Below are 26,949 nucleotides of genomic sequence, written 5' to 3'. Positions count from 1 at the left end.
CAGGATTAGCTAAAATTAATATTCAGTTCAAAAAACAGAATTTGTTTCTCAAACTTCCATTACCTTTATGGTTCACAGACTTGAATGTATGTAGGTATGTATGAGAGTTCTAGGAATCTGAGAGCCAGACAAAAAAGAAAAACTTAGAAATTATGGAGGAAATATGGAAGAGTTCTCGAAGAGTGGAGTTAGTGGAAATAATGAAGACTGGTCCTCTGGTATTCATTTAAAGCAAGACAATGGACGGTTCTCCTGACAGGGCATGTGACACATTTGTACTTAACTCCTATTGATTGAATGGCTTTGCTGTGCAGACTAAGAAGTGGTGGTGGTGGTGGTACTGGGTTAAGCAGTTTAGATTCTGTTTCAAATATCGCTTATTTAAAATACTGTCGTTCTGTGCTTGGTGAAGGATATGAAGTATTAAGTAAACATATCATATAGTATAATATGGCTGCCCACCAATAGCTTCTCCTGCCTGTTGAACTTATTTTCTAGTTGGAGAAACACAGCATTCAGAGGTAAGAGGTTTAAATGAAATATATCTATAAATACATACAGAGTACCAATATTTGACGTTTAGTAATCATTTATTTGTGTGCCTGTCAAGTGACACCAAAGACCACATTTCTAATAGAAAAGTGGCAAATGACTAGGCCAGGTAGACTATAAGGAAAGTTTTTCAAATGGGCAGTGTATTTAAGGAAATATGTTCAGCCTCTTTAGTAATCAAAGATTCACAAATTAAATTTTTATTTATCAGGTTGGCCAAATTTAGAAAAATGACATTATTAATGAAGTCTAAAGAAACTAGGAGTATCAGTTGGTGTAATCTTTCCCATTGGAAATGAAGCACTCTGGATCAAAACTTACAACGTATCTATTCTACCACCAGGGGCAGATACAGGGCTTATGAAGCCTGAGACTTACTAAGCATTTTTGTGGGGGAGGTCTTTTAAAAAAGATTCTTATACAAAATTGGAAATGAAAGTAAATATATTGCTTTCATGAGAAGAAATTTGTAACCAATCTTTATGATACTGGCAAATACAAACATAACATCACAGAATCCGTGTCTAAGTGGCAAACTTGAATGAGACAGGCTCCAGGGCTTGGTTCCTAAGAGTTGTGCTATGACTGTCTCAGAATGCGTCTCATGTGTCTTCGGCTGTTAGAAACCAAAATACATTGGCAACTTCTCTTCACCTCTGCGGCTGGGGTCCTGCCCTAGACCTCCACCCACCTGGTCTCTCCCGGGCCGTTGGAACAGCCTAATAGGTTTCTGGGCTTCATCTTTGGCTGGAATGTACATGTTACGTTTATGACCATCTTTAGTAATTAACTTCCTGATATTCGTCTATAGTATTTTATTTCTTATATTATTTTGGTCATTTTTTAATTGTCTTTTCATGTGACAATGATTATGTATTATTTTCTATAAAGGCCCAGGAAAGGTAATTAAGTCCTCTAGCATGGTAGATGGAGATTTCTTTTTATTATTAATAGGATGGGTAAAACTTGAAAGTTCACGTGCACGTGTATTTGCTGGTTGCCATACTGTTACAAGGTTGTTGTGTTTATAATTGAATACACTACATTATTGAATATAATCCTGACAGAAGGTTACTTCCATTTAGTCAAAGCACTGATGAAAATGGAATTGAATTTTTTGTTTACAATTTTAGACACCTGATGATTGGAATAGTTTTCTACAGATGAGCTCCTGCCTCTGTAAATGCCAAATCTGGTTTCTCTCCCACCACCCACTTGCTTCTGGTGCCAGGTTTGCCGAGAGGCATTCTCACTGTGATATGACCTTTGGTCCCTGGAGGGTGAGTGGAAGTGATGGACCATGGGGGTATTCCCGGCCATTTCAATTTTGAATAGCTGTCACCAACTATGTTTGGAATTGACCTCAAAGTCCACTTATAAATCCCATTACACTAAACTAAAATATAATTCTCGACTCGATGTACGCTTCCTGGATTCCAAAGTGCCCACGGCTGCTTCATAGCCACTCAGTGAGAGGGTAAGCCTGACGAAAGGAAACTGGACTGGAAGGCAACCGTAGTCATAAGAGATGCAGTTAAAATGTCTTATTTTACGAAAAACACGCGGACATGTGAATATATTGGAGGCCCCTTTACATGTCTTGGAAAAGGCTTCAGCAAGTGAGGAGCCCTGAAGATTAAACTTTATTAGGCACTTAATGTATATGCCTCTCTTTGTGACCAGCAATTGCATTTCCAAGAATTTATCCTAAGGAAAGCGTGCAATAAAAAAACAGTAATAACAACCATTTGTTGTTTACCCTGTACTAGACACCCTGCTAAAACGTTGATATTTTAAATGAACATTTTGATTACTTTATAACACAAAAACTTATTTCTACTTTAAAAAATCATAGGATAATACCAGTGTTTAAATAAAGAGTTGAATTTAGACAGTGTTTAAATTATGGTCATTTTTACTTTACCTTTTTACCTTGTCCTGCATAGTAACATTTTCATTAAATATATGCACCAACTACTTAGTTATTGAATGCTAGGCAGCGTTCTAGATGTTCAAATTCCTGACTTCATGAAGCTTACATTCTAGATGGGGGAGATACTAGATAATTAAGTCACCAAATAAGAGAAAAAGTGAAGTCTGTAATATGTTAGATTTAACTAGTAAGGAAAAGCAGTGCAGTAGGCAAGGAGGTAAGAAATGCGTGTGTGTTGGGAGTGGGGTTTGAGGTTTAAACAGATCACTTCGTGGAGCAGGTGATGTTACTTGAGTGAGGACCAGTTCTGCGGGGCATGTAAGGATTTTAGCTTTTTCTTTGAGTGATATGGGAGGCGTTTGGGACATGTTGAGGCGTAACATGAACCTGATTCACTTTTTAAAAGTATCTTTCTGTCTGCTGGGTTGAGAATAGAAGAGGTCAAAGATGGAATAAAGAGATGAGTTGGCAGAAATTCTAGTGGTCTGAAGTGGGAGTCAAGGGGATGTGGAACAGAGAGGCAGTGTTGTAGGTGGTGAGATGGGGTCAGATTCTGAGTTTGGTCTTTAACAGTCAAGCAGACATCTGAGAGTGTGTTTGCATGTGTGTGGGGCAGGGAGGGGCAGTCCCTACGCATTCACTCATAGCATAGCTCATTCCCAAGAGCACACTTCAGACTGCCGAGGTCAGACCGACTCCAGGTTCTGTCACTCAAGATGATTTATTTAGAGAGACTTTTGTTTACTTCGTGTCTGTGATTTCTTTCTTTAGAACTGGAAATACAAAAGTAGATATTCTAAAATATGTGCATAAAGATCTAATTGCAAAAAAGATAGCTAGGAACTTTTCATAATGTCTCTTGTAGTCAGTTGTTATTGAAAAGTAACCTTGCAGGTATGGGTTAATGTCAGGTTGAGGTATTTTTTTTTTTGGTGTGTTTATTTAGAATTTTTATATTGCAGCCACTGCAATTGCTTGTTTAATATTTTAAAAACAGAGAAAAAGAAATGGAGAAGAAAAAGAAATAATGCCTTCAAACCCTGGAATCTAGGAAAACTGTAGACTTGAATATTCAATATGCCAAAGGGTCTTATGCAATTTTAATGCCTACATTAAATTAGGATGATAGAAAGAGAAGCCACAACTGTCCAAAGAGATGATGTACTTCTACTTGATAAATACCCTTGAAAAAGGCAATATGCTAGCTACAAAATTATTTTAGTGTTATGTTACACCAGGTCTTTTACTGAATGGCATTGGAATGAATCGCTATTTAACAGAGAGATCTTTGCTGGAGTTCTTTAGAAATAGGATGAGCGCTGGCATGGCTGTGATGTTTTGATTTAGGCCAATGGAGGTTAGATTACTTGACAGACTGTAAGTTCCGATTTAGTGTGATGAATCTATTCAGAATTCAGAAATCTCTTCAGAAGACACCCGTCTATATGGAGGAAGCAGGATCTGAACCAAGGGAATTACAGATGCCTTTAAAAGCTGGCAAAAAGGATTTTGAAGTGCGCTTTCCTTTTTTAAAAAGTTGTCATGTCAGTCAGAAAAAAATTAAAAATAAGTACCCAAGGACTCTGAATGAGCTACATAGTTCTTTTCTTGTGTTAAAGAATACTTTAAAAAATACTTTCAACCATAGTTCTCCTGAAAATAACATAGTTTTATATGATATATGGATTTATAAAAATTACATGTTACCATGTCTATAGCAAAAGAACGAGGGGCTGTGTTTGAGGAAGACGTTGGGGGAGCCCTCGTGTGAAAACGCATTGGTGGTGTTGAACTAGAGGTGATTCTGGGCGCTAGGGGGCCTGCGGTCTGCTTTCATCCCAGCCTCTGGGCAGCTATGTGATGTTTCAGAACCAACGTTACTAGCTACTGTGTCCCATTTTCTTTTATCTTCCCCTGTTACCCTGGCCCCCCTCCGGGGGTCAGGGGTTCCTTCGAGAATCTGAAGGCAGCCATGGAAGCTGTTCCATCGAATATGAACCTACATGCACAACAGATTTCCATGTAAATTCAACGGTATTTCATAGTCTCTGGAAACCATCTGTGGACCTCAACTGAGTGTGAGTCAATTAGCATGTGTCAGCAAAAGTATGGGGCTACAAAGTGTGTCGTGTGAACAATGGTTAGAGACTCTTAGTGTGGTTAGAGAGATAGAAAAAGAAAAGCTTGGGAGACACGCCAGTAATGAACTATCACACATATGTGAGGAGCTGTCACATGGTAGAAATAAGTTTATTCTGGGTGGTTTAGAGCCAGACGTTCCAACACTGTAGCTACTAGCCACGTGCAGCCATTTAAGTTAACATAAAATAAAATAAAATGCCTCAGTTTTCCAGTCAGAGTAGCCACAACTCAAGCACCCGATGGCTGTGTGTGACTATTGGTTACTGAACTGAGCAGCACAGGTATAGAAAGAATATTTTATCATTGCAGAAAGATCTGTTGGACAGAGCTACTCTAGAGTTTTAAACTTTCAACAGAGTGTATTATGCAAAGGCAGATTTCAGCTTGCTGTGAACAAAAGCATTCTATCAGTTTAACTGTCCATGCCTGTTCTTTTGAACGGGGCGCCTCAAGGAGGAGTGAGCTTACTGTCATTCCATGGACTCACGCAAAGACTAGATTCCTATCTATTGGGAATGATGTACAAGAGATTCCCACACAGGGCCGTACAGCATTTACATGGAAAGAGGATTCAGTGATTCAATGTTTTATTTACTGAAGGTGGAAGCGACAGACTGAGAGCCAAGTGATTTTCCCCTGAGGGCCCCTGACTGGTTAGTGTCAGGGGCTAGTTGTCTTCATGAATCCTAGCACAGAGGTTTTTTTCCCCGTTCCACTCACTGTCTGATGTTTTAATAACAAGGTCCTCATGGTTCTTGCTGAACAGATTTCTTGGCCTTCACCACCTTTTCTGCTGCTCTTTTTTGTGTTACTGCATTGAAAACTGCACTGCAGCTAAGCTCTGTTGGAACAAGTTATTGTATTGTACTGGCTGTACTGGAACATATAATCTCATTACCGCCTCCAGGTCTGTGCCATTGCTGTGCCCTTTATCAAAGTGACATTTCTTCACAGCCTCGATTCTAACTTCTGCTGAAGCCCCAGAGCACTTCAATTCACACCAGTCCTTTTCATTGCCGAACTACCTGTTACAATGTGTTCAAACATACGTACTTTTTATGACTGTTACATTTTGTTTGGTCACTCTGATTCGCTTAATGGCTGAAGTTACTATTTTCATGTGGATTTTCTTTCTCTGTCTCCCACACTAGAATATAAGTTCTACAAGGGCAGGGACCGTGGCTGTCTTCTGCATCACCATTCCTTGCTATACAACACATGGCCTCACATTATAATAGGTGTTTAATAAATATTTGTCCAACAGATGAATTTTTATCTTCCAAAGTACCTGGTACTAAGCTAAGTTTCTCAATAAAAACTTTGCAGGTGAACATTTCTGTTTTCTATGAAAATAATTATTAAAAATCTGGGTGTGAGAAAACAATGTCATGTATTCCACTGTATGAAGAGCTTGAAGTCCTCACTCTTATTCTTACAATTACAAAAAGCAGGAAAAAAATGAAATTCTTTGACTTTTCTTGGACCCACCATCAGTTCCAGGGCAAACACCACCCTGAAATCTGGATAACGGGTGAATCCAGCCAGTCATAGCTAAGATGTGCTTCCCTGTAGCTCAGCAATTGGGGCCTAAACTGGTGAGATCACTTAAGTAGAAATTTTGATGAATTGCTAGAGGCTGAATATGGTCTAACTGGAGAGTGAGAGATTCCTGAGCACAACAGTTTTACAGGTGGCCTCAAACTTACTGGGCTTTTGCCTCTAGGAAGCCCACCAGGATCTCACAGTGGTTCTGGGAAGGGAAAGGGAATTATGAAATAATTCCCAGAGCATTCTCTATAATAAAGCTCAACCCTCTAGGGGAGATGATTTTAGCAGAGTCTTATACTTCCTGAAGGAAGGACATTTCTTTCATTCAAGCTCTAACTTTTTTATATTACCTAAGGGGGAGGGAAAAAAACCCTAAGAAACATAGGTAAAGATCACAGCACAGCACCACAAGCCCACTGACAGACTTGAGATTTAATCACAAGATTATAGAATGTTTCCACTTCCCCCTCCTTATCACCACACCATCAGGCTCCCCTGTAATAACATTAGATTAAACCCGAAGAAGCTGCAGGATGCAGCTATACCCAAAGGTAACAGGGGAGATGGAGCAAGGACACAAGGGAAACTTGCAACTCTGGCACCTACATCTACAGCAAACGCTCAGCACAACCCAGCTCCCAACATAAAACCTCACACTCAAGTCCTATTGAACTAAGTTCCTATTATCTGTTAGATTGTGATTGGGTTTCAAGAAAAAAGTACAAGACATGCTCACAGGCGAGGAAAAACACAGTATGAAGAGACAAAGCAAGCATCACACCCAGACTCAGGTATGACACACATTTTGGAATGGTGAGATAGGGATTTAAAAATTACTATGACTTATTTCCAGTCAAGATGGAGGCGTAGGTAAACACGCTTTGCCTCTTCATGCAAGCACAAAAAAGAATTACAACTAAATCTCAAAACAAATAGCATCCAGAACTGTCAGGAAATTGAACTGTATGGCAGTCTAACAACTAAGGATTTGAAGAAGCCACGTTCATCTAGATGGATAGGAGGTGAGGAGATGAGGAGATGGGGAGGAAATGAGGAGACACGGTGTGGTGTGGAAAGGCAGTGGAGTGGGCCTGGGTGGTCTCACATTCATGTGTGGTGGATGAAAATTGGGAGGGGTACTTTGGGAGTGAGTGATCCCAGGTCAGACCGCAAAGCCCAGAGTTCCAGCACTGGGAAGATAAATCCTCATGACTTCTGGCTGTAAAAACCAGTGGAGGCTGGGAAAGTAGAAGAAACTGCAGGATTTTCAGGAAACTTCACTTAAAGGGTCCATGTGGTTTTAAAACATATGCAAACCCACCTACTGTGGGATTCAAATACCAGGCCAACAGCTGGAAGAGTACCAGTCACATACATAAAATGGGTAAAGTAACCGGAAACGAGGCAAGTGCCAGACAAACCCACAGAATCTACACAGTGACACAGTCCGCTCTCTGAGCCCTCATCCCACGCAGAGCTACAAAGTGGTGAAGTGGGTTTCCCAACTCTGGCAATTACCTAAGGCTCCACCCCACTCAATTTACAGGTGCCTTTTACAGGGAGTCAAAGCAGTGCTACCCAATACACAGAAACAAACACAGGGAAGCTGTCCAACTGTGGAGAAAAAGAAATACAGCCTAAATGAAAGAGCAGAACAAAACTCCAGGAAAAGAACTAAATGTGATGGAGATAGTGTACCTATCAGATGCAGAGTTGCAAACACCGGTGATCAGGATGCTCAGAGAACTCACTGAGTATGATAACAAGGTAGAGGAAGAAATGAAGGTTACACTAAGTGAAGTAAAGAAAAATCTTGAAGGAACCAACTGGGAGGAGAAGGAAGATGATATTCAAATTAATGATTTTGAGCATAAGGAAGAAATAAGCATTCAATCAGAACAGAAAGAAGAAACAAGAATTAAAAAAACCGATGATAGTGTATGAAGACTCTGGGACATCTCGAAATGTACCAACATCCTACTTATAGGGTGCCAGAAGAAGAAGAAGAAGAGCGATAAATCGAAAGCTCATTCAAAAAACTAATGAAAGGAAACTTTCCTAATTTGGTGAGGGAAATAGACATACAAGTCCAGGAAGCACACAGAGTACCAAACAAGTTGGACCCAAAGAAGACCGCACCAAGACACATCATAATTAAAATGCCAAAGGTTGAAGATAAAGAGACAATCTTCAAAGTAGCAAGAGAAAAGCAGGTAGTTACCTATAACACTATCAGCTGATTTCTCAGAAGAAACTTTGTAGGCAAGAAGTATTGAAAGTGATGAAAAGCAAGGACCTATGGCAAGGACCTATAACATAGGTCACTCTATCCAGCAAAGCTATCATTTAGAATTGAAGGACTGATAAAGTGCTCCCCAGACAAGCTAAAGGAGTTCATCACCAAGCCATTATTACATGAAGTATTAAAGGGACTTATTTAAGGAAAAGAAGATCAAAACTATGAATATTAAAAGGAAACAAAGTCGCAACTATCAACAACTGAATCTTAAAAACACACACAAAACCCTCCCCCAAACAAACAGACCAAGTGAACAACCAGAACAGGAACAGGATAATATGTATGGAGATTATTTGAAAGGGGAGAAGTGGGGAAAGGTACACAAATTAAAAGGCATAATTGGTAGCTACATATTAGACACGGGGAGGTTAAGAATAGTATAGGAAATGGAGAAGCCAAAGAACTTACATACATGACCCATGGACATGAACTAAGAGGGGGATTGCTGGAGGGGAGGGAGGAATTGGGCAGAGGCAGGCAAAGGGGGAAAATTGGGACAACTCTAATCACAAAATATACTTTAAAATAACCGATTCATATGTTCAGGACTCTAAGAGTAAAAATAGACAACATGCAGGAACAAGCGGGAAATGTAAGCAAAGAGATGGAAAATAAAAGAATCAAGAGGAAATGCTGTGAATCAGAAGCATAGCAATACACACGGACAATATCTCTGATGGGCTCATCAGTGGGCAAGACATGGCTGAAGCTCGTCTCGGTGAGCTTGACAAGAGATAGAGAAAAACCTCCCAAACTATATGCAAAGAGAAAAGAGAATGGGCTGGGGGTGGGGGTGGGGGTGGGCAGGGGAAGAACAGTCCACAACTGTGGCACAATTTCAGAAGGTGAAACACACTTGTATACTGGTATGTGTAGTTGAAATATCAGAAGGAGGGAAAAAAGAGACAATAAAACAAAAGACATATTTAAAGTAACAACTACTAATGGTTTTCCAAAATTGAGGACAGACACCTAACCTTAGATCCGGGAAGCTCAGAGATCACCAAATAGTATAGAAATGGAACAAATGCAGACCTGGTATATGATATTCAAACTGCAGAATACCGAAGGTGAAGGGAAGATTTTGAAAGAAGCCATAGGGTGGGGTGGGGTGAGGGGAGCCTTTACAGAGGAGCAAGGATAAAAATGACGGTGGACCTCTCATCAGAAACCATGAAAATGCAATGAAGTTTTTAAAATAATGAAAGAAAAAGTATCCCCAGTAACCTAAATTGTATGTCCAGAGAAATTGTCCTTAAAAAGTAAAAGGGAAATAAAGATTTACTCAGGCAAGCAAAATAGAGGGAATTCATTATCAGTACACAGGCTTTGCATGAAATGTCAGAAGAATTTCTTCACCAGAAAAATTAAAAGGTTCAGAAACTTGGGTCTACTTAGTGAAAAGAAGTGTATCACAGAAGGAATATGAGAGGTAAAATAAAATCCTTTTTGTTATTATTAATGGATGTAAAATAAAATATTTGCTCAGACTAGTACTGATAATAATGTATTATAGATGATTACAGCGTAGGTGAAATGAATGACAACAATGTCCTGTGAGATGGGTGGAAGGAGTTGATAACATTCAGTTCTAATGCATAGGCACTACACAAGACGTGGCAGAGTATTACTTGAAGATGGGCTTGGATTAGTTTAAAATTCATACTGGGAATTCTATGGCCACTACTAATTTTTTTAAAAGAAGTATAATTGATGTGCCCAGCATGGAGAGTATCATATGAAATGATCAATTAACATAATAGAAGTCAGAATAAAAGTAGAGAAAGAAACAAGGAGGAAATCACATAATCACAAGGAGGAAAACAGTTATAAAAAGGGTAGATATTAATCCAACTATATATATATAATCATTTTAAATGAGAATGGCCTAAATATACCAATTAACCAATGAAGAGGGACATTATCAGAGTAGGTTAAAAAAATAGACCCCCCTCTATATTGCCTACAAGAAACCCCCTTTGAATATAAAGCCTCAGGTTAAAAGTAAAGGATGGAGGAAGGTATACCATGTTAATAGTAATCAGAAGAAAGCTGGAGTCGCTATCTTAATTTCAGGGATAGAAGACTTCAATACAGGAAAATTATCAAGGGCAAAGACAGACATTCAAGAATGATAAAGAGGTCAGTTTCACAAGCAACACATAACAATCCTGAATGCATGTGCACCCAATACCAGAGTATCAAAATACATGAGGCAAAACCTGATGGAACTGCAAAGAGAAATAGATGATCCACTATTGTAGTTGCAGACTTCAACACCCCCTTTTTCAGTAATTGATACGTCAAGCAGGCAGTGATCAAGAGCCAGTGAGGACAGAGTTCACCTGTCAATCAACTTGATCTCATGGTTGCCATCCAACCAACAGGATGTGCATTCCTCTTAAGTTTGTGTGGAACATTCACCAAGATAAATCACATTCTGGGCTATGAAACCCATCTTAACAAATTTAAAAGAGTAGAAACCATACAGCGTATGTAATGAGCCTGTAATAGAGGAAATCAATAACAGATACTCAGAAAATCTTCAAACAAAAAGAAGTGTTGAAGATTAAACAACACTCTTAAATAACATGTGGATCAAAGATGTCAGAATACTTTGAACAAAATGAAATTGAAAGCACAGTTTATCAAAAATTGTGGGATGCAGTGAAAACAGTGCCTAGAGGAAAAATTTTAAGGCATTAAATGCATGTGTTAGAAAAGAAACAACGAAGCAACAAAGATCTGTTTCAGTCAGTAGATGGCTAAACAAACTGCAGCACAGTTGTACAAAAAATAAGTGAGTGGTGGGGTGGCGGGGAAGAGATTGTCTCCTCTGCAGAATTGCAAATAATTTAGGTAGATAATTCACCTCCAAGAAGGTAGAAGATGACTCCCCAGTCCTTAACACTGGCATGTGTAGTGGTTTTGTTCCAAAGAGCACAGGATAGAAAAGAGGAAAAAGTGTAGCTTCGTAGTGGTTGCAGTAGTTACAAACGCACCTCAGCCGGATGGTCAGGATGGACAGCAGCAGTGACAGGTGGTGCTGACGTTATGTGCTCTTGATACGGCGGCGTGAGGGAAGTGGTGCCTGACCTCCACGGTGGCCCTCCCCCAAACCCACAGCCTTAGGCAGTCATCAGATGAGTCTGACGGAAGGACACTCTATGAAAATGAGTGCCCCTAAAAACAAGGGAAGTGTAAGCACTTGTCAGAACCAAGAGAAACCCGAGGAGACTTGGCAACTGGATGGAATGTGCTATCTTGAATGGAATCCTCCACAGAAAACACTACTAGGGTGAAGAAATGTAAAGAAAACATGAATAAAGTAGGGGCTTTAGTTAATAATAATACACCCATGTTGGTTCATTAATTGTAGAAATGCATATTTGGGGTGTTAATAATATGGGACTCTCTGGAGTTGTAGGAACTTACTGTCTTTGCCATTTTTTTGTAAATATAAAACTGTACTAAAAATACATTTTATTTTTAAAAAATCAATGAGTGTGCCTATATTTTTCATTTGTAGAACTCTTACCCAAGGCCATTTGTTCCAGGTTCATGAATTTCTGCTGAATAAAACTTTTGGTATTTATGATACTTAGTTTATTTCTAGGATACAACCATTCTTTTATATTCTCTTACAAACATTTGCAAGGACAAAATTATCTTTTAGTTGTTAAAACCCTATGTCTTCCATATATTTTTCAGTGCTTATGGTATTCATTGTTATCTTACAATTTTCTACTTAGGGACAAAATATGTAGTGTTTCCAATGAAAAATAAAGTCGGTCTCTTTTCATCTGCCCCTTATTTTATCTGTGTATGAAGGGCCAGAGTGGAGACGGCATCTTTGAAAGGCTGCCTGGCAGAAACTGCATTTTGCAATGGTGTTATCCAAACTCTGGGGAGGCCTGTAATTCGGATTCTCTCCTCTCCCCAGTTCTTTCCTGCATTAAGAGGATGAGCCTTGCCGCTTTCTCCTCCTGACGGAGAAGAATGTTGCCATGACAGCTGTTAGGAGAGAGGGGTGCTGCAAAGAGCGTCCATAATGAAAAGAGAAAATGTCCTGGCTTCTTGGATCTTACTGGTGATGCATGGAATCGCATGCATGGGTTCTCAGAATGCACTTTGAAATTTGTTAGCTTCACTTTAGGCATAATACGTTATAGACACCCACACAGATACACCAACCCACGATTCATGGTCAGTCACGTAAGCAGATGCAGAAAAGCTAAACCTTAACTAAAACCATGCATAGATCTTCCTTTCCCGTATTTAGAGTGGACACTGAAGAGCTACCATGCTGAAGATTTTAAAAATTTATTTTGTAAGTGATTCTTATAAAGGGAAATATTTTTTAAAAAAAGAAACCTTTTGTTACAATATCATTGCTTCTAGAAACCAGAAAAGATGTTAGCAAATAATGGGAGAACTAAGTAGGACTTATCTCTTTTATCCAAGAGAGCAAAATATATTGTCTTTATCCAAAGACATTAAAAGAATATTTGCTGATTAAAGGACCTATCTTCCACTTGCTTTGAAGTGCCATGGGAGCAGGGAAGTGGTGGGGCTGTGGACAAAACAAGATCGGCTGTGAGTTGATTACAGACCACTGCTATGGGCTGAATTATGTCCCCCAAATGTTGAAGCCCTAACCCCCAGCACCTCGCAATGTCACTATATTTGGAGCCAGGGCCTTTGAAGTAGTGATTCAGTTAAAGTGAGGCCGTTAGTGTGGCCCTAAATTAATCTGCTTTGTGTACTTATGAGGTGGTTTGAACATGCCAAGGTACACCAAGGACGCACTCACAGGGGGAAGGACATAGCAAGAAGACACCCATCTATGAGCCAAAGACAGAGGCCTCAGAGGAAGCCAAATCAGCCAACATCTTGGTCTTGAACTTCTAGTTTCCAGAGCTGTGAGAAAATGAATTTCTGTTGTGTAAGCCACCCAGACTCTGGTATTTTGTTAAGGTAGCCTCACCAAAGGCTGCCTTATTACCAAAGTAATACCGATGTTTATCATGTCATCAGGGTACCTGTTCTTGATCCCTGGGCATGTTTAGATTAGAAGGGACTACAGATGAGTCATTTTGCAATTAGAGTCTATAAAGGGTCAGGTTAAGTTGCTTTGGGAACCCCATGATGGCTAACAAAATTAGAACCAGAGGGATCAGGGAAGACCTGCTGAAAGCAGGTAGGAGTTAGCTTGGTGAAAAGGGCAGGGGAAAGAGAATTTTAAGTAGAAGAAACATGGGCAGAGGACTGGATATGGGAGCATGGCATGTTCAGGAAATTAAAAGTAGCTTTAATAAGGATGAAGTCCAGTGTGTGTGTACATGAGGGAGTATTAAGCTTTTATTACTGTCTATCTCTCTTTCTCTCTCTCATACACGCGCGCGCACACACACACACACATCTTGTGTAATGTCAGTCTCTCCCCACAAGAATGAAACTCCATGGTGTAAGGCAGTGTTGTATTTTCATTGGCTGGAATGGTGTCTGGCTAACAAGTTTATAAATGAATGAATGAATAAAAATCATGATTTGTTCTTTAAAAAAAAAAACCAAACACTTTGGCAGCACTATGGAAAATGTTTGGAATGTGGTCCCAAGCAGGGATATCATTTAGGAGGTTGTCGTAGTAGTTCTGCTGAAGTTCATGGGAAGTTCGGATGGACAGACTGACTACACTGATGGGAGAGTTAATCAGGAGATGGAATCAAAAGAACTTGTGGTTTGTGTGGATGTAGGGATTGAGGGAGAAGAGGGGAATCCAGGCTCACTCCCCAATTCCTGGCTTAAGTATCGAAAGAAAGATAGATATTTTCTGAGGCAAGAAAAGTTGATTGGGGGATAGGTTGGAGACACTCAGTGCAGTTTTTGTCATGTCTAGCTTTAAGTAGCAAAATGCCGTCCAAGTCAAAATGTCTATTGACAGTGCCCGTAGAGGAGCACTGATTGGCTTGGACTGAGAGCTGGGAACCTTCAACTTCAAGGTGAAATGGAAGCCATGGAAATGGATGCAGTTAATCCAGAAGAGTGTGCAGACACTGAAGAACAAGGAGTTTTGAGTGTGAAATGGAAACGAGAACTCACAGCGTGCACTGAGAAATTGAGTGTGCCTTCCAAATGTCCCGTGAAAACCTTGTTGTTACGTATGGCATTGCTTTCTAGAGCTTTTAGAAGAATGTGTGCTCCAAATTCTAGCCCTGAGCTGGCATTGTGATGGGTACTTAACTACTTTATTCCTTATTCTTCTTCGTTTAGAATATGAGTCCAATTCTGACGCCACTCTCGTGGGTTTGTTGTGAAGAGTAGATGAAATGTATGTCAAGCCTCTAGCACCTAATGCGCACACAGTAATTGTTAGCTCTTATCAATATCATTTAAAATTACATGACTATGTTTATAGTTTGGAACTTTAGTGCTTATAGCTTCTAAGTATTAACCACAGAAGATTACTCTGGGTGTGGATTGCTGAGTGTGATGAAGCATTCCTTTATGTTACATTTGTGATGTATGTATGGAAATAGTTATTAAAATGCACAGTAGTTCTACCAATTACTAATTATACATTATAAACCAAAGGATATGAAACTTGAGGCAACCTTTAACAAAATACACCCCAGAATAAAATTATTGAGTAAACTTCATTCAATATTATTTAATCGTGGTCGTCCTGTCTTTTTTTGTTAGTTTTCAGATAGACCTTTTTACAGGGTGGGGCAGAAGTAGGTTTATAGTTGTAAGTACATGGAACAGAGTTTATTCTTGTATTATTATTTATTAATTATTGTAGTATTTTCCCGCATGAACAACTCTAAACCTGCTTTTGCAGTAACATCCAAAAGTCCTAGACTCCTACACATTTACTGTCTCATTAAACTGCATCGGCTTTTTTTTTTTTTTTTTTGCTGTGTTTTTAATTGACAGCTCGATGGCATGACTTCCTACGGATTGCCCTGTTCTTGCCGCTCCCTGCCTGTTTGCTGCTGAGAAGATGCTTTCATTCTTTGATGTGCCTTGGTCTAAATGGCACTGTTTAGCTCCAAGAAAAGAGCCTTCCAAGGGCCTCATGCTTGAGTTCACTATAAAATGCTCCCCGATGACTATTTTTTCCTAATCAGAAAAGTCTTTTCCACCTGACCCACTTTTTCTGTCTTAATTCCATTCCCTTTTGAAGTCCAATGTGGAAGTTTCTTTGCATAAAATTGTTTACGATAATACAGTAATCCTGTTAGTAGGTTTCCGTACATTTCAAAAACTTGCCTCTCCTGAAGATTTTCTTTTATTATCAAACAGACTGTTTTCTCCCTAAACTTAAAAACTGTTTGTTAACTTGCGGTGCACTCACGTCACCACAGCCATGGCAGAAATAGATGTTTTAATATCTGAAAGGGAGGAATAAAAATATAACTATAAATACGCATATACCATTTGAAGGAGGCTGACCCCCAGGTGGGCTCTCAGGCAGGACAGGCCTGATTACGGGTGACCTTCTGCCTCAAAGCAGCATTCTTCACACTGCTAGCCTATTTTTAAAAGTTTGTTTGGCAATTCTGCATAATAATTCACTCTTTTGAAATAGATTAGGGTCAGCAAATATTATTTTAAAAAACAGAAATATATTAATTCATTTGCTCATCACTCCTTCATTCATTAATCAATTTTTGTTTTTTGAATGCCAGGCAGTAATGGTAGTTTCTTAGTCTTTAGTAAGTAGTAAATCGAGCAGGCACGGTGCTGGCTCCGTGGAGCTTGGCCCCTGGTGGGGGACGCAGGTACTACACAAACAGCGATGTTGGTTCTCAGTAAGTGTTTGAGGAACAGATGAGCTTGGACAAAATTGGGATCAAGGGTGTTCCCAAAGGAGGGGCGGGCACTTGAATTGTTTGAAATGCCCCTGAACCTCCTGAAACTAGGATCCTCTACAACTTGGGCTGTCAGCAATGTCAAAAGATGTAACAGGTAAAGCCAGCTGAGTAGTTTTTCCTTAAATTTAGTTACTTCTTACAGCGTTGTCTTTGTGGGAAGATGCACATAGAATTCCATCTAACAAACTTTGAAGGTTCTTGTGGAGTCCTCGTATTTGTAAGGGGACTTTGCTCTTTTTCATGTAAAGGCTGTCCTTTTTTCTCCTGCCCAAACTCCCTACTTCTTTCTTTCCCCCTGACTCTTACCTCTTCTGCACAAAATCAGCTCCCTCCCCTGTGAGGTAAGCATCTGAGAAATGGAGAAATTTAGAAAGGTGACCATAGTTGGAATTAATAAGAAGTGATGCAAAATTCCACTTTTTTTCCTAAAAATGCATACGTACGTTGTGGCCTGTTGAAAAATAATTTGGAAGTATTTTAGGGGAAATGATAAAAACAATTTCTGTGTTAATTAGACTCTGAACTAGTATATGCAATACTTCATCTGTAGTAGCAACATTTGGCAGGGTTTGCTGCCCATGTCTTCTTTGAAAACTCTCTTCCTCTGTCGTTCCCAGCACCAGACGCTGCTGATGTCCCTCCAAGTCCTGCGGTTGTTCTTCCCTACTCTCCACTCCTGGACCATCATGGTCTTCTCAGCCTTTGCAGTATCAACATTCGGTCTACGTAGTTCTCATTGTAGGGGCCTGTTTTGTGCATTGTAGGCTGTTTAGCCATAAGAATGTAGGAATACTGGCCTCTCTTCCCTAGATGCCCTCAGTTGTGACAGCAACTGATGTTTTCAGCCAAAAATGTTTTCAGACATTTTCAAACCCCCCGCCAAGGCAGAATGTCTTCCCTGCCCCAGGTTGAGAACCACTGCTTTATACTCTTTATACTCAGCCCCACTACGCTCTTGGATTCATTTATGAATCTACATAATAGTTATGCTCATTATAGAACCTCAGTTCAGACTTTGTTTTTGAGCTCCAGTGACATCATATTTTCTTGGTTATTTCTAAGAGATTGCAAAGCTCAAAATAAAACACGCTAACCTTCCTACCACACTTCTCTCTTACTTTTTCCCATCTTGTGATTAGGTACTGCTATCCCCCATTGCCCTCATTCCCAGCTTTTAATCAAATCGCTAAGTGCTGTGGATTTTGCATGCCAGCTCTACCCCTGGACCCATTCCCTTCTCTCCACATTTCCAGCCCACCGCTGCCAGTGAGTGAGGCCACCATCATCTGTAGCCAAGACCACTGACATGCCTCAATCCTGGTCTTCAGGAATTTTTAATTCCCTTTTATCCATTCTCTGTATTACTCAGGAATCTTGTAAAACAGTAAATTTGAACAAGTCACTTACATGTGCTTCCATCTGCTTTTAGGCTAAGGACTCAAATCCTTAGTTAACAAGACTCGATGGCCCATGTTGCCTGGCCCTGCCTACTTACTTCTGTTTATTGAATGGACCATATGTCTTCCCACCGCCATGTCTGCACATGACTAGAATGTTCTCAGACAGCTCGTCCTCAGCCCCGCCATCCTAGGTAATTCCTAGGACACACACACACACACACACACACACACTTTTCTCTTCATTTGAAATGTCACTGCTACTCCAAAGAAGATGGTTTCGTCAGTTCCATTTTGTATTGTACTTGTTTCTTATTTTCAGAAAATTAGAGAAATGTGACAACATGGTTTTTATGTTATATTATTTTCTAAAAATTAGAAAAGTATATTTATAAAATATGAAACTAGTATGAGAAATTAGTGGAGATCGACTTATACATATATGGACATATATATTTGAAATTGCTTTTAAAATGATATTTCCTATTCATCAATTTTTGGTGTGTATTTTCTTTTTTTTTTATTAGAATGTATCAAGATGTTTGAAAAAATACTCTGGCAAGAAAATGTACTGTATCATAAAGATTCAAAAGGAGATAACTTATGGCTACTGAGCCAGAAATGTGTATGAGTCATAAATTAAACCTGACAAGCCTGTCATAAAATATAACTTTTAATAGTAGCATAATCTGTGCTTTCATGAATGTGTCAGAATCAATAATACATCATCAGCTCTTTTTTTAGATTTGCCACATAATGCAAAAATGTAACAGTAAACACATTTTTTAGTCCATGAGCAAAACTGTAAAATGTAAATGTTGCTTAGGCAAAAAAAATCTATAAATTAGTTCAAGTTTATAGAATTTGGTATTCGGAAAGTTATTGTTTAAAAAGAAATAGACTAGGCCATAGACCAAATTAGAAGACAAGTGATGAATGGCTGGAAGGCAGTAAAATATGTTTGTGACAGTCAAAGAGTTAATTTCTTTAATACACAAGGACTGTATATATCAATTAATAAAAAGTTTAGTGCCCTGACTGGTGTGAGTCAGTGGGTTGGGTGTTGTCCTGCAAAGCAAACAGCATTGGTTTGATTCCCAGTCAGGGCACATGCCTGGGTTGCTTGTTCAGTCCCTGGTCTGGGCCTGTGAGAGGCAACCACCGATGTTTCTCTCTCACATTGGTGTTTCTCTCCCACGTTTTATTCCTCTCTTCCCCTCTCTCTAAAAAATAAATGAATAAAATCTTTTTTAAAAAGTCTACCAATAGAAAAGTGGTCAAAGTACTTGAATAGAAAAAAATTTTTTAAAGGGGCTTTAAATGGCAAATAAATATTTAAAACATTATTCATCTTAACAAAAAGACAGCCCACAGAGTGGGAGAACATATTTGCTGGTACATATGATAAAGGGTGAATATCCAAAATTTATAATGTACTTAAAAAACTTAATACCAAAAAAAAACCAACCCAATTAAAAAATGGTCAAAGGACCTGAACAGACACTTCTGTGAAGAAGACATACAGATGGCCAATAGACATATGGAAAGATGCTCAACATCGCTAATCATCAGAGAAATGCAAAATAAAACCACAATGATATACCATCTCACACCTGCCAGAATGGTTATCATCAATAAATCAAAAAACAAGTGCTGACGAGGATGTGTAGGAAGGGGAACCCTTTTGCACTGTTGGTGGGAGTGCAGACTGGTGCAGCCACTGTGGAAAGCAATATGGAGATACCTCAAATTAGAAATGGATCTGCCTTTTGACCCAGCAATCCCACTTCCTGGAATATATCCAAAGGAATCCAAAACACTAATTCAAAAGAACATAAGCACCCCTGTGTTCACTGCAGCATTATTTACTGTCTCCAAGATACGGAGGCAGCCCAAGTGTCCATCAGTAGATGAGTGGGTAAAACAACTATGGGACATGTACACAATGGAATTCTACTTGGCCATCAGAAAGAAGAAAATTATACCTTTTGCAATAGTTTAGATGGACCTGGAGAACAGTATGCTAAGTAAAATAAACAAGTCACAGAAAGACAAATACCATATGATTTCACTCATGTATGGAACCTAATGAACAAAGTGAACTAACGCAAAACAAAGACAGACTCATAGATGAGGAACAGATGACAGTGGGTGGGGGAGGTTCGCAGGTGGAGGGATTGAGCAAAAATGAAAAAGGGCTCATGGACAACAGTGTGGTGATTGCTGGGGGGAGACTTAAAGGGACTAAATGGTAATGGGAAAAATATCATAAAGATTATATATTAAAAACATTGTTCATCTTAGTAATCAATTACAACTACAAAAAGGTTTATCCATTAAATAAGAAATGATAAAAAATAATGGTGTAACTAATGTTGGAGAGTGTGTGGAGCAATGGGCAGTCATTTTCTGTAGGTGGGACTCAGGAAGGCTTTGTCATAACATGCATTTAATGTCCTAAACTCACTATTTATAATTCTAGGAATTTATCTTAAGGCAATAATTAGTCGTGAGAGTAATGACTTTAATACAGAAAGTTTATCCCAGCATTGTTTATAATATAAAAACATTTAGAGACAGTAAAAATATCCATCGGTAGATGATACTATGGTGTATCTACGCAGTGGAATATTATATAATTCAAAATGTGATAATTTAACTTGTGTACTCACATTGAAAAATATTTATGATAAATTATTAGCTCAAAAATGTAGGGCACACCCAGCACCCTGATCTGAGTTCCTAATACCATTCTCCAATAAAGGAAACTAGGACTCCTTGGAGAAATAGCCGATCGTAGGACTGGGCCAGAAAATGTGCCAAAGGAGCCTGGTGCCAGAAAGTGAGGAAGAGTTAAAGAAAAAACCCACAATGACAGGATATGTCAAAGGGAGACAGGAACCAACTGAAAAAGCTCCCAATGGCCAGGGCTAGTACCAGGGCTGGTCCAATTGGAGCAACAAAATAAACTATTGGATTATAATCCCAGGTGTGAAATAAAGATTCATGAGTGTATACTGATATAAATAAATGGCGAACAGGAGACGAATCTCCTGTGCAGAAAAATTCTGAATAGTTCCTGGAGCACTTCACTCCCAAGGAAGTGGAGTGTGCGTCTCCACACCTTATGTGTTAAGTGTATACACATGTAGATACAGAAATAAATAGAGGTGTGTGTGTGCACATTGCCGAGGGGTCCTAGAAGCAGTGAGATTTCAGTAGCAGCACGCTTCCCTAGCCCCCAGACAGTTTCTGAACACAGTTCTCTGTTAAAAGGTTTGGGAAAGGGCTGATTCTGGGACTGGGGTAGGGAATATACAAGATGAGGCTTGGAGAAGGTGAAATAGGATATGTACACAGACTCAAACTGTCTTCTTCATCTCAGAGATTTATTAATTACTGTGGTGGTTTTAACCTAAGTACACAAACTGTTTTATATGCCCCCCCCAAGAGGTGTAGTTCAGTTCTCTTTAAGCGTGGATATAGACACTCACCTTTTAGAATTATGGAAAAAGAGCCCTGCCTGGTGTGCTCAGTGGGTTCAATTCCTGAGTAGGGCGCATGTGTGGGTTGCAGGCCAGGTCCCCAGTTGGGGGTTGGGAGAGGCAACTGATTGATGTTTTTCTATGTCTCTTTTTTCCTCCTTTTCCCTGTCTCTAAAAATAAATATATAAAATCTTTAAAAAATTATGGAAGAGAAAAATAGGAATTTTACGATGAAGAAACCTGGCATATATCAACCTTCAACTAAGTGATCAAGTTCAACCTCACCAGTGGTAAATCCTATTAATTTCATGTACCAATGATAGGATGCAATGAGAAGGGCACTTTACATTCTTCCCGCATATCTATAACCCCCATTTAGTCATTTTAAAAAAAAACAGGAAAAAGATTCAACTTGAAGGACATTCTACAAAATACCTGATCAGTTTGCTTCAAAGTGTCAAGGTCTTGAAAAACTAGGAATGGCTAAGAAACCGTCACAGACCAGAGGAAAATAAACAGCCATGCTAACTAAATGCAGTATTCTATCCTGGACTGGGAAAGAACATTAGTGGAAAAACTCTGAAATCTGAATAAAGTTGGGAAGTTAGTTAATAAGTAGTATTGCACCAATGTAAGTTCTCAGTTTTGAGCATTGTTATTAAAGACCTTATCATTAGGGAAGCTGCGTGAACATTATATGGCAGTTCTTTCTACGCCTTCACAGAGCTTCGGTGAGTTAACTTGTTCTAACTTAATAGCAGTTTGCCTGGCCCACTCTAAGTGGTTCAGTAAAAAGTACCAATTAAAGCCAGATATCGCTACCTCTTCCCTCAAGCATCTTCCTGGCTAACTTCCTCGCCTCTTTTAGGCCTTTGCTGAATGGTACTCTACTCAGGAGGCCTTTTTTGATTGACCTCTTTATAGTCGCAACATGCCTCCCCTTCTCATCCCACCGTCTGGAACTCCTGGTCTCCTTCTTATTCCCCTTCTGCTCCCTTCCTCCAGCAACACCCATCACCTTCTAATAAGTTGTATCATTTGTATATGTATTATGTGCATTCTTAGGTGTCTGTCTCCTCCTGCTAGATTTTGACTAAAGGGCAGGGGACCTTGGTTTTCACTGATGGAGTCTAAGGGCTCAAATTAGTGCCCAGCACATAGTAGGCACTTTAATATTCGTTTCATGGTTGATATTATTTTACAGAAGTGGGTTTCCAAGTGTTTTTCTAGTACTCTAGGTTTTCTGAATGTTTGATTTGACTTCCAAAAAGCTTCCATATTAGGCTGTGCTTTTGGCATTGGTCGATGGTCTGTCTCCACACCCTGAAGCCACCCAGAGAGCTGCTGGGCTTGGGGCCACAGTAGGGTCCCACCCAGTTCACCAGGCTGCCCCAGACACCTAGCCTTCCTCTCAGGCTCTAGTTCTGAGTGGCTGGATCCTGGGAGAAATTTCACCGACCAAAGGACTATGTAGCTAAGAGTTTGAAACTTACTTCTCTATGCCATTAAGTTAGAATGAGTTCATTTTCCCAAATGTTGCTGAATTCCATAACGATTTTTTGTTGGTGAGAGTGTCAGTTAAGAGTTACGAAGTTGTTTTGGCAGAAGAAACTGAGTAGAGCTGTCATGAGGAGGGAATTAGGGGAAGGGAAGAGATGAGACAGGGGATTTAGGTGGACCAGGGAGAGGCCGAGGTGGTGGTAAATAAAGCGGGACAGGAGACACAGGCAAAAGCCTCTATATAAGAAGGAGGCCTAGGAACTAAGTAAGATAAATGAGAACTCTGCAGGAGAATCGGTGGGAAAGTCTGAGAGAGAAGTGTTGTGTTACAGCTGCCAATGAGATGGGTTTGATACCATTTTCATTTTTATTTTTAAAATTTTATTTATTTATCTTGAGAGGAAGGGAGGGAGAAAGAGAGGGAGACAAACATCTCTGTTTGATTGCCTTTCATGTGCCCCCTACTGGGGACCTGGCCTGCAACCCAGGCATGTGCCCTGACTGGGAATTGAACCAGTGACCCTTTGGTTCACAGGCCCACGCTCAAATCCACTGAGCTATACCATCCAGGGCTGACAGTATTTTTAAAAACAGATTTGGGGGTCAGAAAGAAGTACTCTAATCTACTGAGTCGGAGGCCCAATTTTGAGTGTGAAGGTTTACCACAGGAGTAGGGAGAGGCCAGGTCCTCAGTTGTAGATGACATATGCAAGTGTGCGCGTTGCTCTCTCTCTCTGGTTTGCCATTTAGTGGCTGATGCAGCATTACCCAGTGTTACTCAGTTTTTGTCTCCTTTTATTCTTGCCTTGCTATTTATTTTTTTCTTTTTTTCAATGCTGTACACTACTGCCTCCTTAATCTGCCATCCTTGGGGAGAATGGAGAGTCTTCCTGAGAAACGACTGATGCCCGTGAGCAACAACACAGTAACCGAATCACAACCATGTTTCTTAGTGATGACATTTCTAAAAGCCTGCCTCTTCTATTATCAGCATTTTGCTGAGCAGAGTTTAGGTTTTCTTGATGTCTCAAGGATAACCATTCTAAGCATTGTGATTTATGATAAAAACAAACAAACCAACAAAATAGAAATGGTTTTTTATTTTAGTTTTCTTATCTTGAAATGGGAACAATGGCGTTACTCCCCAATTCAAAGAATTGCTTCCAGGATCAACAGAGACAGCCCATGAAGTGGTCCCTCCGAGCTGGGTGCAGTAGTAAGTGCCAAGTGAATGGCAGCTGCTGGCGTCACCATGGTCGTCCTCCAGCCCCTGACTGAGTCAGATACACCCACCCCCTTTCAGAGTCTTTTCCTTCACAGCCTTGGCCTGATGGTGGTCTTCCTGTCACGTGGAGCACGCTGTCCATTCAGACCTGCGGCCTAGTACTCAATGAATGGTTGACAATAAATATGAACGTGAATCAATGAATACCTCATTGTTTTAGATTTCTTAAAGACTAAAAACATTCTAAAAATGTAACTTTCCATTTGTTGCTGGCTGAATGCTTTCTTTAGAAATCGTGGTACAATTTCTGGGCTTTGAAGACGTACTGCAGTGTAACATTTCCTTTTCTGATCTGAGTTGCAGCCATGCTCAGCCAACTTTGAAATTTAAATTTCTGTGTCTTGACTAAATTTCTGTGGTCAAGCTTTACAGAATGTTTATAAAAATCTTCATGTAACTCTAATCAGAAACTTGAATCAGCTTGCAAGTGTGCACAATGAAAAGGAACTAAAAATGGCAGATGTTTACTCATCAAAATCCTCTTCCATTCAGTATTCTAGGGCCCGGGTTTTGTATGCAATTTATGAAACCATTCACCCAGCAGCACATAGAGAATGTTTTTAATGAGGTGTCATTTCATACTGAATTGTGATTGTGAAGGATATTGAATATATTGAGCCAGGGAAACTTGAACTCTATTGAGATGAAACATTATGTTTTATATTAAAATGAAAAAGTAAATGCTTGTCTGCCATTCATATAGATATGTAAATTCTCCTTTACCATAGTTAAGGGCAAGAAGATATGATCAACTATGGAAAAAATGAAAAAATGTCCTTTATACTATTGTTATAAAAGGAGATTTTTTTACCCTTTCATTGGGACCCAACAATAGGCCATTGATAATAATACTATATGTGATTTTTACTCATAATTGAGCTTTAAAATTCTTAACACTTGTATAATAGAAACTCAGTTGGTGCTTTTAATAATATAATCTTTCTTGGCCATTGCGCTCTTTGATGCCTTCAGTGTTCAAGAGCTAAGTAATACTTCTCAGTCCTCATCTTGTTTAATGTCTCAGCAGTCACTTCTTCCTCCTTGAAACTGTCTCTTCCTTTGACTTGGGCGCATGGTTTTCTTCAACCTTTCTGCGTGCTCCTCCTCTGAGCTATCCAGACACGCACCCAGTAGTTCCTCAAGGCTTAGTCAGTCCCAGGGCTTCTTCCTTCTCCCCTTTCCCTCCTCTCCCCTCTCCTCCCCTCCCCTGCCATCTCCTTCTGTCTCTGCTCCTCCTTTTCCCCCTCGTCTCCTCTCACTTTATCTGTTTTTCCCTAAATAATCCCATCTATATCCCCATTTATTGTCAATTTCCTACTATGTGCTGTGAATTCTAAAGTTAAAATCTTCAGCCCATATCGTTTTTCTGAATACCATACCTGCTTATCCAAGTATCTTCCCTTTTGGTGATATATCCATTGCTTTATATTAAAATGAAAAAGTAAGTGTTTATCTGCCATTCTAATATATATAAATTCGACTTTACCATAGTTGAGGGCAAGAGGGTAAGATCAGTCATGGAAAACCCTCTTCAACATCACCACTGTCCATCCAGGTCTATGACCATGAGGCCTGGGAAATATCCTGAAAGTACTTCTCTTACTTACTCTTTCAAGTCTACTCAGCCCCCTACTTATTTCACCTCTCAATAGCTTCTTTTTATCCTGAGTGCACCTGGTGAAACCCTTGAGGCTAAGATAGCAGAACCTTTCACAGGGACTCCACTAGGGATTACTGTTACAAACTAGAATAATCTGCAGACCGGTTCTCTCACATCCATTCTTGTTCTTCCCTTAACCTTGTCCACATTGCAACCAGAGCAATCTTTTCAAGAGAGAAATCTGATTATATGCTACCCCCCTTGTTAAGATCAAAATCTTTAACAAGGCTGCACGTTCCTGCATGTTCTGACTCCCACTGACCCCTATACGGTCATGTGACAAGATGCTTTCCCCATGTGATCTCTGGGGCAGGCTGAGACAACTGCCATTCTTCCTGTCTCTGGGAGTGTGCTGGCTGCCTCCTGCCATGGGAGCTTTCTGTCTGCTGTGTCCTCTGCCTGGGATGGTCTCATTCCCCAGCCCTCACTGCACACCACTGCACGTAGTGAACTACTTCTCATCCTTAAGATCTCAGTTCAGATGTCACTTTCTCCAGGAAGTCAATATCACCTAAATATTGTTCATATCAATAAAATATTATATGAGAATAAGATGTTATGTGTGATTATTAATGATATTAATAATTATTTTCTCAAGCAGGTGAGGATTCCTCGTTATCTTTTTTATTATACTTTGTAGCATGTAGCAGCTGTAGTTATACTGTATTTGTGTATTCATTTGATTAATATCTGCTAGACTGTAAGCTTCACGACAGCAGGGATCATAGGGATCTTGACATTTTTGCTCATCGTTTCTCTTCCTGTGCCTATCACGGTCTCTGTGTTAACTAGTCTTGATAAATGCAGGTCCCATGGTTGAATGAAAGCCAGAGTGACTCGGATTCTTGTAAATTGATGTTCCAGGCACCAGATGTTGGGCTGCTCAATCTTTGGCTTCAACGTATTATAAGCAATTTCTTCAGAAGCAAATTCGTTCATCTGGCAGGATGAGCATGGCAGCCCGCCTACACATGGTACGCGGTCTCTAAGATATAGAAACGAACGATTATCTACTCATCCATATTCATTACTTTTTCTTTTAGAAGATTTTATTTATTCATTCATTGAGGAAAGAGGGGAAGGGAGGGAGGAAGAGAGGGAGAGCAACATCGATGTGAGAAACATCAATCAGCAGCCCCTTGAACACTCCCTGACTGGGGGCCCAACCCCCAGCACAAACCTGTGCCCCTGACCAGGAATCGAACCAGTGACCCTCTTCTTCACTGGGTGATGCCCAACCAACTGGCCACACTGGTCAGGGCCATTA

At 39.8% G+C, this 26,949-nt stretch overlaps 1 protein-coding gene across 1 annotated transcript in view; it reads left to right on the top strand.

Moving 5' to 3' along the window:
* Positions 1 to 26,949, top strand: part of GRIP1 (glutamate receptor interacting protein 1) — a 666,005-nt gene that overhangs the window by 94,557 nt on the left and 544,499 nt on the right. The window lies entirely within an intron of this gene.

Source organism: Sturnira hondurensis, unplaced genomic scaffold (assembly GCF_014824575.4).
Source record: "Sturnira hondurensis isolate 20B ecotype Veracruz unplaced genomic scaffold, ASM1482457v3 Scaffold0014384, whole genome shotgun sequence".
In the NCBI taxonomy this organism is placed as follows: Eukaryota; Metazoa; Chordata; class Mammalia; order Chiroptera; family Phyllostomidae; genus Sturnira; species Sturnira hondurensis.
Note: the sequence above shows the minus strand (reverse complement) of the source record. Positions and strands in the feature narration are given on the sequence as shown.